The 10,665-nt window shown below is 37.2% G+C and overlaps 1 non-coding gene across 1 annotated transcript; it reads left to right on the top strand.

The window, feature by feature from the left end:
- Window positions 1-9,348: 9,348 nt before the first annotated feature.
- Trnay-gua (transfer RNA tyrosine (anticodon GUA)) lies at window positions 9,349-9,440 on the top strand. Its single transcript is given in 2 exon segments — window positions 9,349-9,385; window positions 9,405-9,440. It is a non-coding gene; the product is annotated as a tRNA-Tyr (tRNA).
- The last annotated feature ends 1,225 nt before the right edge of the window (window positions 9,441-10,665 follow it).

Below are 10,665 nucleotides of genomic sequence, written 5' to 3'. Positions count from 1 at the left end.
CCAGTTCATTGACAGGGGGTCCATTATCTAGGGGATTTCCTGGCCCACAATAATTATATCCTGGAAGTGTTAAACCTTTCTTAGGTAATAAAGGTAACATTGTTTTGTGAATATCTAAATTACCCCCTGTACTTTTAACAAACTTTGATTTTATTTTTCCGCAAGATGAACAGGTAGCTTTTATCATTTTTCTCCCATTTTTTGTTATAACATAATGGGGGTTTATATTATCAGTAAATCTTCTTTCTTTCAAACAATATATTTTATTTTGTAAACTCATTATATTATATATATATATTTAAATTTAATAGAACACTTATATTAAATCAGTTGTAAAACGTTTTATAACAGAACACTTATATTAAATCAGCTGTAAAACGTAAATCGATCACAAGGAAGTTTAAACGAATTGTACTACAAATGTAAACATATCGGTTTTATGAATGAAAGTAAATATCAATAGAACGACACCGGTGTCGCTTTACATTGAGCTTACAAACGATATTGATTGATAAACTTGTTAAAGAAAATGACACCGGTGTCGTTAAAATTTATAGGGATAAGAGGTTAAGTCAGGTTAAACTGACCATGTTTTCGTGGTAGGATTTTGACAAATATTTGGTGGAAGTGTTTAATCATATTTTACTACAGGTTTGCATATAGTACTATGAAAAGTTGTTTATTTTTTGGTTTTAAATTGTCCGGCATTGGTTAGTTTGGACCGGGGACTGAATGTTAAATTAGGTGAAATAGGGCTTGCTGCGGTATTTATATAACTACTGTGTTTGTAGGATGTTAAAATGTTCTGGCTACTCTGGTCAGCCATAGTATCCAGAATAGCCCGAGTCACCTGGATTTTATTCGCTTTGGTTAGTCTGGCCAGAGTAGCCAGAGTTTCTATGATTTAAAGAGCAGGCAGAGTAACCTGGTTCACAAAACATTTTCCGTCTTAGCTGAATTTGATTATGAAACTTAATATGTAATTTCCATCTAAATAGCATGTTTAAACTGAATTTCAAGTTAATTACTATTTTTAAGTGGCTATTTAGAGTAGCCAGAGTAGCTAGAAATCTGGTTAATCTAGAGTAGCCAGAGTAGCCAGAACCCTTGTTTTTCAGGCTGGCCAGAGTAGCCAGAGTTCAGCCAGAGCAGCCAGAGTTCAGCCAAAGTTCAGCCATAGTAGGAAGAGTTTCTAGGATTTTAACATGTTCTGACTACTCTGGTCAGCCAGAGTATCCAGAGTAGCCCGAGTCACCAGGATTCCTTTTGCTCTGGTTACTTTGGCTGGCCAGAGAAGCCAGAGTTCGTAAGATTTTAACATGTTTTTGCAAATCTGGTCAGCCAGAGTAGCCAGAGTAACCAGGTCCCATGTTCACAAAAGTTTTTCAGTCTTAGCTGGATTTGATTATGAAATTTAATAATTGAGCCGTGCCATAAGAAAACAAACATAGTGCTTTGGGACCAGCATGGATCCAGACCAGGCTGCGCATACGTGCAGTTTTGTCAGCTTCCATGTTGTTTGCTTTTAAAGCGTATTGGACTTTGAGAACTTTAGCGAACAGTATGGATCCTAACGCTCAGGCTGGTCTGGATCCATTATGGTCTCAAACCCACTATGTTGGTTTTCTCATGGCACGACTCATATGTCATTTCTATCTAAATAGCATGTTCAGAACTGAATTTTAACTTAATAACTATCTTCAAGTGGCTATTTAGAGTAGCCAGAGTAGCCAGAGTAGCCAGGACTCTGGTCACTATGGCTGGCCAGAGTTCAGCCAGAGTTTAGCCAGAGTAGCCAGAGTTCAGCCAGAGTAGCCAGTCCTGGTTACTCTGGCTGGCCAGAATATCCAGATTCAGCCAGAGTAGCCAGAAACCTGGTTGCTCTGGCTGGCCAGAGTGGCCGAGTAACCAGGATGTCAATTGCTCTGGCTACTTTGGTTAGGCAGAACAGCCAGAATTTCCGAAATGTCCATTGGTTCTAGCTACCTAGGCTATCCCGAATAGCCAGAGAAAATACTGTAATACCTATTGCGAAATGACCCTTTTGGTTCTCTCAGGTTTGATTTTTGAGTGTTTTATATATATGAAGTGATTCATAAAACGGACTTCAAAGAATTGTCTTATCTTTTAGACTGCAGCCAGAGTAGCCAGACGTTCTAGGATTTTAATATGTTCTAGCTAGTCTGGTCAGCCAGAGTAGTCAGAGTGACCATGATTTCATTTGGTCTGGCTACTCTGGCTGGCCAGAACAGCCAGAATTTTCGAGATGGCCATTGGTACAAGCTACCCTGCTAATCAGAAATAGCCAAAGAAAATACAGTTAAACCTGTTGCCAGAGTAGCCAGATTAATCAGAACTCTGGTTACTGTTGCTGACCAGGACAGTCTGTTTAATAATTTTCACATAGTCTGGCTACTCTGGCTGGCCAGAGTAACCAGGAATAACTGAAATGCGCACGGGTTCTGGTTACTCTGGCTGGCCAGAAAAGCCAGAGAAAATACAGACAAACATGTAAACTAGAGCCATTTTTTAAAATGTATGACCCTTTTCATAAAATCATATTAATACATGATTAGGCGCACTAACTGTTGTATATAATTATAATGTAAATAAAAAAGTTAGACCTGTTGCGTTTTGTGTGTGTGGTATATGAAGGCTGAAATTCACAAAGATTAAAGCAGACAGGTCTATATATTTATGGTAGATTGAAAGTCTTTAAAACACGCCTAAAAATATAAAATAACAACAACAACAAGAAAGAAACTGTAAGACGGCATGATTTTTTGAACAAAGTTAAGAGTAACACGAAACAGAAAAATGACACATTTCCAAAAAAAAAAAAGTAACAGGATATATGCAAAGGCTGTTTTGTTTATATATACTCAGCGTCACTGAAAAGTTTACCACCATAATGACCCTTATATTTTAAAAATCGCACTGGACTGTGTTAAAGGTATAACCACTACATTTTGACGCAGCTGAGACGTCACTGGTGTCAAGATTTGTCAAATTCGATAAACTCCATTTGAGGCACGGGCTGCACTTGCAAAATGACTTTTTCCAGCAATGTTGACATGTACGAATTTTCTATCGCAAATCATTCATCGCACTTAAAAGTTAGTCGACAGACTAAAAGGAATACGTCAAAAAAACCCAGAATATCCTGCTAAGAATGCCACGTTTAAGGCACGATCAACGCCACAGGCCATTGGCATGGTTGACGCCGAACTTTCATGTCGCGAAATTGCACGTCGTATATGCTGTTCTCACCTGACAGTCATGAAATGGGTTAGGAGACATGATCAGACAGGTCTATGAGTAATAAACCGCGCACAGGCCATAAAAAAGTGACGTCGATATTGTATAAAATAGTAAAGAGGTATATATTAGGTGGTAACTTTTCAGTGACGCCGAGTATACATTGTAAATAATGCTTAGTATGTTTTCTTTTCTATAATTGTAATTATACAAAGTAGCCTGCAAGGTCTGTGGCAGAATATATCAGCATTGATATTTGATATTACAGCCCACATCTAATTTATTTTGAACTGGTAGGCGTCCAGGATTTTGGACGTTTTCAATCCACTACTTTTGAAAATATTTTAACAAAATATTAAATTGACTACTAAGATACAAAAACAAATTTTGATATTCCTTCAAATTTCTTCAAAAATGACTTTAGTTTTCAACGTACCTCAAATCGGGTTGTACAGTTTTCTATAAAGCTTATACAATGCATTTCCAAATTCATTGTTCTCAGGACTCTTAATGTAAAACTAAGAAGTCGTAAAAACATTGCGAGTCCGGATATTCAAGGCTATACTATACTAGTAATATGCCTGTATCATGTCAAAAGGTATTTTTCGATACAAGTTCTTAGAATATCCTTTAACAGTTTATACAGGTTCTGGCAACTTATTTATTACACACACGATGTCAACCATCCACACGATAGCTACATTTCGGTTGCCCATGGCTAAAACCAAGTTACTAATTGATATATTGCAAATACCATTTTGTATGATGTTGCACCTTTTTGAGAAACCTTGTTTGAATAATTCCGCCTCCATAGCTCAGTGACTAGAGCGTCTGTCATCTAATCCGACCGTCGCGAGTTTGAGCCCTGGCGGAAACGGACATATATGTGCCTGCCATGTTGGGGTCAAAATTACATCATGGCGAATAAAGGCAAAGCCCGGCACGGCACGACGATTAATGGAGCACAATTTTTTTAAATTTTTTGTCAATGTCCAGTTTTGAGCATGCCTTGAAAATAGCGCTGTCATGCAAGCAGTACAGATATTTCCCCATAAGTACGATGTTCCGTTTGGACAGTCATGACTTTTTATCTAATACTAAATCGTGATGCACAATGGTACAATGACGAAAACGCGATGGCACGATGATGAAACAACGGCTGTATGATGGTGAAAACACTGGCGCGATGGTGAAATGTCGATGTAATATCGCGTTTTCACCGTCGTGTTTTCGTCATCGTACCATCGTGTTTTCATCATCGTACCATCGCATTGTCACCATCCGGAGGTCATGCGCAGTGGTACAATACATGTTTCAGTAAAATACAGGCTTGATACAATCTCATTTTCACATTGCAATTTTACAGTTTTATTGAACAGAGCACTGAACATTTTGGAAAACAACAGAATCTAAATGGTAAATTTCTTCTCTCAAAATACATTTAGATACATTCATCTATTGCTGACAAAAAAAATGTGTACGGGACTACGCATTTCTAACTGGAAGGCTATGGTACGATGGTGAAACCACGATGGTACGATGATGATAACGCGATGGCACGATGGTAAAACCACGATGGTACGGTGATGATAACGCGATGGCACGATGGTGAAAACGCGATGATATGGTGGTGAAAACGCGATGGTACGATGTTGAAAACGCGATGGTACGATGATTGAAACGCGATATTACATCGACATCGCAAAATCGCGATTGCAGCATCGTACCATCGCGTTTTTACAATCGTACCATCGTTGTTTCATCAATCGTGTCATCGCGCCATCGCGTTTTCGTCATCGTACCATCGTGCATTGCGGTTTAGTATTAAATAAAAAGTCACGATTGTCCAAACGGAACGCCGTACGTAACAGTGTGAAAATGGTGAAAAGTCAATTTACATTACTGAACAAAATTAATAGGTAAGACTAAGTCAGATTAAATGATATTTAGTAGTTACCATTATATATTGAGTGACCCTCATACACTATACTTAAATTTTTTAGCTCTTGTCACTGTGTGGGGTTTTAAGATCAACTTTTGTCTTGTCTATCAGATTGAGTCAGGCTCTTTGACTGAACTCGTACTTATTCCATTTTGTATCGTGAAACCTTAAAAATCTTCTCAAGTATCGCAAGACCCAGAGCTTAGGTGTTTTGCAAGAAGCATTGGCAAGTACATCTCTTTCAAAATTGTTCAAATCATGGACTTCGGGGTCATATTGGATCTGCCTTGGGGCTATAAGTTTCATTTAGAGTAATATATTAAATCCTATAAAAATAGTCTTATTTTCCTTTAGGCCCAGACTATATATATTTTGTATGTAGCATGGCCTAGTGAATGCCTCTCTTAAAATTGAGAAAATCTTGTCCCCTGATATCAAAATTGCCCCCGCTTGTGCTAATGAGCTTGCAAAGTCTTTCAGGAAAATCTTTTAAAATCTTCTCATAAGAATTGCAATGACAAGAGTAAAGATATTTTACATGTTCAAACCAATACCCCAGAGTCAAAATGGATCCTACATAAGTTTTACATAGAAAAAACATGATATACTTACATAGCAAACATCTTTCAGAGTAGCAAGGGTACTAGTAAGAGCTGAAATAGTTTGCATGTAAATTAGCAAAATTTATAATGGAGTTCTTTCAAACTTGATTGAATCACCACCCCCGGGGCAATATAAGTCTCTCTCTGTGGATTATCAAGTATACTTTTAATCTTATACAATATAAGTTTAAAATTTCCAGAATACCCAGAATTTAGAGTTGACAATTACAAATTGTGAATTTTTAGTCTATGACTGTCATATCCCACAAAGTCCAGGTAAGCGATTCAGGACCACAAATGTCCTGTACTTTATACTGATATCATAAACAATTTCAGTGAATTCCATATAACTTTGAGTGTAAAAATAAAGAATATTTATTTGAAGGCTTCTTGTTTTGTATTTATTTAACTTCAGTGTTTGCCTTGAATTTGTACCAAATAAATTAACTTGAAGACATAACGATAATATAAAGAAATTGGAGAATAAATTTTTCATACATGTTGACAACAACCAATTCTGAAATTTGCATATTAAAGTTGTGGAAGTTGACGAAATGTTGACATGTGAACACATACACTTAAAGCGGCTTAATAACGGTATTTCATCTAAACCCTTGGAAAAAGGTAGGTACCTGTGGCATGAAATCAAAACGCAAAATGCCATTCAAAAATTGATTGTGGTCACCTTATGCCATCAGACAATCAACATTCTATGTTGTATTAACTCGGTATCACTTGTGTATGTGTATGAAACGATACTCACTGTGTTCGGATTAAACAGTTATAGGACTGCTAAATGATAAGACTATTCTTTGAAGTCCCTTTGATGAAACACTTGATACATGAAACACTAAAAAACCCTGAAGGTACAAAAAAGGGTCATTTCGCAACATGTTAAAGCCTTAGAAACTCTGGCTACTCTGGCAGAAGTCCGTTTTATGAATCACTTGATACATAAAACACAAAAAAAAAACAACCCTGAGAGAACCCAAATAGTCAACAATCTTCTCACACCTTTCCAATATAGCTTCCGTTCCAAACATAGCTGTGAGGCTCACCTATTATCCTTTAAAGAAGGAACTTTTGACAATATCCAATCTGGAAACAAACAGGTCTCATTTTAATGGATTTCTAGAAAACTTTCGACAAGATTCTCTATAAAATCGTGAAACTTTGTGTCGAAAGAATCTCTCTATCCTGGATTCAATTTCCTTAGTAACCGTTCTCAATCTGTAGTAATTGAAGGCTCACACACTTTACCAGTTTCTTTCAGGGGATTCCTCAAGGTTCAGTGTTGGGTCCTTGTCTCTTTCTTTATTTTATCAATGACCTTCCTGACTCTGTTAAAGGCAGAATACGCTTATTTGCTGATGACACTATCATATACCTCAACATAGACTCGTTAATAGACTCTTACAAAGTTCAAGATGATTTGACAAAATTAGAATAATGGGAACGTAACTGGTCTATGGAATTCAATTCTGATAAATACGAAGTAATAGGAATCTCAAAAAAAAAAATATCATCTTACCATATATATTACTTAATCAAGACCTAAAACCTACAGAAAATGCTTCATATCTTAGTGATGTCTTAACTTTGAAACACTTACTGAAATATTACATCTTCAAAAGCTAGTAACACTCTCAGATTTATACAAAAAAATATGTACAATTTTATAACAATAATATTAAAGAAACTGCCTAAAAACATACGTTCGCCCACAATTAGAATACTGTAACACCATATTGCATCCATTGCAGAAAAAACTTAGTATATGAGATTATTATTATTATTATTATTATTATTATTACTAATCCAAATTTGTTGAGCGCCCATTTAATATAAAATATACGTTCAAGGGCGCTTAACAATTAAACATGTGACATATCGCAGATATGTAGGTAAATCATAAAAACATGGCATATGCAATATTAAAACTGAAAGTGAATGATTTGATTAATGGTTATTTGTATAACATTAATCGGGATGCATGTATTCTTCTATGTTCTAGTGTCTGCCATTAAGTTTCAAACATTGATGTTACACTGCTTTGGTATGAGTAGCCAGAACATGTTAAAATCCTAATAAAGTCGTGTTACTCTGGCTGAACTCTGGTTACTCCGCCAGCCAGAGTAATCAGACTTCTGGCTACTCTCGCTGAACTCTGCCTACTCTTGCCAGCCAGAGTAACCGGAGTTCTGGCTTCTCTGGCTACTATAAATAGCTAACTGAAAATAGTTATTAACTTGAAATTCAGTTTTAAACATGCTATTTAGAAAGAAATAACATACTAAGTTTCAAGATCGAATTCAGCTAAGACTGAAAATGTTTTGCGAACACGGGACCTGATTACTCTGGCTACTCTTGCTGACCAGAGTGGCCAGAACATGTTAAAACCCTAGAAACTCTGGCTAGCCAGAGTAACCAGAGGTACTTTAATTAACCATTTGAAAATAGTTATTAACTTGAAATTCAGTTTTAAATACGCTATTTAGATAGAAATGACATATTAAGTGTCATAATTAAACTTAGCTAAGACTGAAAATACATGGTACCTGGTTACTCTGGCTACACTGGCTAGTCTGGCTGATCAGAGTAGCCAGAACATGTTAAAATCCTAGAAACTCTAGCTTCTCTGGCTGAACTCTGGCTACTCTGTTAGAAACAGCCAGAGTGACCAGAGCAAATGATATCCTGGTGACTCGGGCTACTGTTGCTACTTTGGCTGAACAGAGTAGCCAGAACATGTTAAAAATCTAGAAACTCTGCCTACTCTGGTTGAATTATGGCTACTCTGGCCAGCCAGAGTAACCAGAGTTCTGGATACTGGATGAACTCTTGCTTAACTCTGGCTACTCTGGCCAGCCAGAGTAACTAACCAGAGTTCTGGATACTCCAGCTGAACTCTGGCTACTCTGGCTAGCCAGAGTAACCAGAATTATGGCTACTCTGACTGAACTCTGACTACTCTGGCCAGCCAGAGTAACCTGAGTTATGACTTCTCTGGCTGAACTCAGGCTGAACTCTGGCTACTCTGGCCAGCCAGAGTAACCAGAGTTATGACTTCTCTGGCTGAACTCTAGCTGAACTCTGGCTACTCTGGCAAGCCAGAGTAACCAGAGTTTTGACTTCTCTGGCTGAACTCTGGCTACTCTGGCTAGCCAGAGTAACCAGAGTTTTGACTTCTCTGGCTACTCTGGCTAAACTCTGGCTGAACTCTGGCTACTCTGGCTGAACTCTGGCTGAACTCTGGTTACTCTGGCTACTCTGGCTGCTCTGGCTAATTTCACGCACATCTAAATTACCCCTAATAAGGAGATAGATTTTCTGTATAAGGCGGAATGCCATACAGGTGTCTGAAATGCTAATTGCATCTCAATGCATAATATTATGTATAATAGTTTGCAGACTGTATGTAATAAAACATTGTAATAATAATGAGTGCATGTCTGTGTTTATTTATGCATATGTTATGTATGCAAATGTTATGTATAATAAAATGATAATTCATTATAGTTCTGTTTTCTTAAATACGAGAAGTAACCCGTGATAGCTCAGTTGGTAGAGCGGAGGACTGTAGTGTGGAATTGTTAACTGTCATCCTTAGGTCGCTGGTTCGAATCCGGCTCGCGGGATTACACTTTTTTTTCGTTAATAAACATAAGACGTATTTTATTTTTGTGGTTTGTTCATATTGTTTTATGTAGTAATATAGTATGATTCAACTGATGAAGGAAACGGCAAATATCAAATACAGCAAAGTGCTTCTACATATACAACGCTTTATTATCAAACTTATTGTTGTACAATTTTAAGTATACACGCACAAAGGTGAAAACTACTTGTATGACTTAAATGATATAAATAGTCTTCCATGGCCAAGAGGTCAACGACGTTGACTCCGAATCAGTTGTCGATCATGTGAGTGAACTAATCAACCAGCTAAAAAAAAGGTTTAAAGTTCTACCCAGGTGCTCGCCCATGTTTAATACAATGCCCAGACGAGGGTATTCCTCTACCATCAAAAGCTGGAACAGTCACCATATAACCTAAATTTTGTCGGTGTGACTCTAAACCGATCAAATAAAAAAGCATCGGTTTTGTATAACCATTGCAGTATTAATGTCACTTCAATATATCATTGATTAAGCAAATTCTTGTTTTGGAAATCCAGTTAGACTATCACAATTCCAGTTGCCGTCTTTTGTTGTCGTTTTGACGCGAATACCAACACGACAAAACAAAAATTACAACGCGACATACCGAAACGTTTTATTTCGCGTTAGAGTGCGCACCATTAACAAAGATTTCGTTTTGGCGTGTTGGTGCGCGCGCCTATGCGAGACAACAAAACATTTCATTTCAAAATCTTTGTTCCTGTTGCCAACGCGAAATAAAATGCTTCGTTCTGTCGGGTTCTTAGTTTTGTCGTGTTGGCGTGTTTAAATGTCCCAAAACACGCATACATGACAGAACGACAACTAGCGCGCTAATATGGCAAATATACGGCATTTATTGTATTGGAACGGTATTTTTCGTTCTGGCGTCTTGGTGCGTTTTACACTCCAAAACGACACATTAGCACGCTGAAACGACAAATACGAGTTTTGTCGTATTGGCGTTTGTTGTTCAGCTGTCGCTCTTTAAACGTGCCGATACGCTATAACGAAACGGTAGAAATCAGCCACCATAGTTTTTACGTATTTATAAACATTCTTAGGAAGGAAATGTAATACAGAGGTTATCATGTTAAAAGGAAGTCATTCTCACACAAACAACATTAAGAAACCATTTACGGTAAGAGTATTTGAAAGATAGCTTCATGAACTCTCAGCTGCATTCTAATTTATTTATTTAAAT

This window comes from Mercenaria mercenaria, chromosome 9 (assembly GCF_021730395.1).
Source record: "Mercenaria mercenaria strain notata chromosome 9, MADL_Memer_1, whole genome shotgun sequence".
Lineage (NCBI taxonomy): Eukaryota > Metazoa > Mollusca > Bivalvia > Venerida > Veneridae > Mercenaria > Mercenaria mercenaria.
This window is presented reverse-complemented; position numbering and strand designations above follow the sequence as displayed.